Raw genomic sequence first — 2,779 nt, 5'->3', positions numbered from 1 at the left:
TCTGGTGGACTTAAACCTCACTTAGTATGAGAAAATTGTTAGGAATTTGAGAATATGGTGCCCTTGAAAGCAAGTATGCTCTAATGTTTTATTCCATTTATTTTATTTGTAGTGAAAATACATTTTATGAATAAGACGAAATGTTTGTTTTAAGTATTTATTATCTAGTTAAAAAGGTTGAGAGTTAGTGTTTTCCACAGCTCCCTTATTTGCTTGCAAGCTTTCAGTGCTTTATAAGTTGATTTTGAGTTGATTTATGTGGATGTACACACTAATTTTTACATGCCACACATTCTAGGAGCGTGCGCACTTTTATACGATTATTTCTATTTTTGAAGGAAAAAGAGAGGATTTCGATGATTAAAATTTTGTTTTGCTATGTTTGATTTCGACATTGTTTTTCCAAGGAAAGTATTGCTTTATGATTTACAGCATCATTTTTACAAGGCACAAATATCCTAATTATGATTTGGTTTCTTAAGATTATGATTTCGTATTCCGATTTTATTATTCAACTTATCTGCTTTAAACTTGTTTTTCATCTATGCCCTACTCACGGAACCGATGATCACTAAGTTTGTAAGACTCACCCCCTATCTCCTCTTCGCAGATAATAATCGACCTAGCGTGTATTCATTGGTGTTTATAGTCCACCTTGAATAAGTAAAGGTATCTCTTAGCACTTATTCCAAGTCGCTCCGTTGCTAGAGGTTGAGTCATCCATAGTGTAATTTGCTTTCGTAAATAGACATTAGTTTCAATGTAAATGTACATTTAGAGATTTTAGACTATAATGTATTCTTACAATTATGGTGAATAAAGGTTTAGATGACTTATTACGACTTTGCTTCAAATTTTATTGTAAAGAGTTATACGGTTCAAAGAAATTTTCTATGATTGATGGTATGAGTATGAAGTAATAATTAAAGTTTCAACTAAGTTGTAACAATGTTTTCCCTTGATTGTTATTGGCGTCTGAGACTTGCGAGTAAACCCGCCAAATCCCGAGCCAGCCTTAAGTAAACTTTTGGACAATTTAAACTCAATTCATAAATTTTAATGCCATAGTTCGCTTAAACCAAATAAGCACAATATTTGAATCACAATTTTTAGATACCAATAATTAAGTTTGATAACTCCACAACATGTTCAATGTAATATGCAGTAATCATTACACAACCTCAAATGTTGACAAATACATTTCCACAAACTATTACTCATCTTAAGCTTGACTATCCAACACAACATGACCTCTAGGCAATGAAGCGACTCGGAGTGGAAGGCTAAAAGATGCCATTACCTACGTTGCAGTAAGTCTCGATGTGCTGAGCAATGCACCTGAGCTAATTACTTATTTGCAAAGGAAATGAAGGGAGTGAGTCTCACAGACTCAGTGATCATCAACCCTGTGAGTAAGGCGTAGATGGGAAACAATCGCAAGGCAGAAAATTTGAATAATAAAATTATGAGAATGTGTATGCAAACTACTTAACTTGGAAGGGGAGTTTGTGCCTTATATGTAAATCAAATAAGTTAATGCATGATAGTAATTTAAATCAGATATCAAATCAATACAAGAAAAGATCCCTGCTGTCGGAATCATTTAGCGATAAATTAGTATAAGTGCAAGCTTTTTTTTTCCATCTTTAAATTCATTCAAAAACTTTACTCAAACTAGTCTGCATAAATGCGCATGTTCCCGTGAAATACAATATTAACAAACTTATATGCAAATCCGTAAATCATCTCGTACGAGAGAAGTTAAATCCAATATCATCACATAAGTAAAGGAGCTGCGAAAAAACAGTTATTTCTCACCACGTGAAAAACTACGCCCATGAAACCCCAAAGATATATCACTCTTGAGTAGGAATAGAATAATACAACTCCTGGACCCGCTTCAACGTAATAACATCCGGGAGCTCCGCTCCACTAGATCCCCATAACCATGGCAGTCTCAACGATGTTGGCCGGCATCAGAGAAATCAGGTGGTTGCAACCGCATATATCACTGGTGGCCTAGCCACAAACAATCACAAACCATGGCCCTAGCCATGTCTAACAGCCCGTCGATGACCCAAAGGTTCTTTAGCTAGAGCTCACTTGTGCACAAGGGTCACACTTAACCGAAGTGACAACTGACCTATTCTCCAATCTCCTAGTTTAATAATACTATTTAAAAGTCAAATTGAGTTTTCAAAAGATCATTCCAAATCATTTATAAAATACCGATCATGGTAATGTACTAAAACCCCTCTTTAAGTCACTTTGCAATGTAAAACCTTTTGCATAAGGGTTAGATATCTAATCAGCATGGTGAGTATGAAATTTGTTCATGAATGCACATCACACGATCAATAAGACACATTTTTGACATAATTTATATTGAAAAGCTTGTTTTCCAGTTTTAAAATCCTTTACATATATAACTGGTATATATATATATAGTCAAAACAAATTTCAAATACTTCGGCATTCACAAACTCCTAGAATATCTACCAGCTCATGTTTCCCACAAACTTGCAATTAAAATAATCATTTCATATCTATAATATATATTATTATATATTATTTTTAAATGGACACCCCTTACTCACCTCACAAGAGCAAGACTCTACGTCGTTATTGACTTAAGTGCGTATCTAGCTAATTTCTACTTGCCAATCTCTCGTTACCTCTTACGGCATGCCACCACGATAACTTTGCTTACTATTCTCTTCCTAGCATCCATTCAAACCATATTTATTTAATTATACTCATAAATGGTAGCATATCAACC

This window comes from Theobroma umbraticum, unplaced genomic scaffold, assembly GCF_002168275.2.
Source record: "Theobroma umbraticum cultivar Fairchild unplaced genomic scaffold, ASM216827v3 scaffold_51.0, whole genome shotgun sequence".
Lineage (NCBI taxonomy): Eukaryota > Viridiplantae > Streptophyta > Magnoliopsida > Malvales > Malvaceae > Theobroma > Theobroma umbraticum.
Note: the sequence above shows the minus strand (reverse complement) of the source record.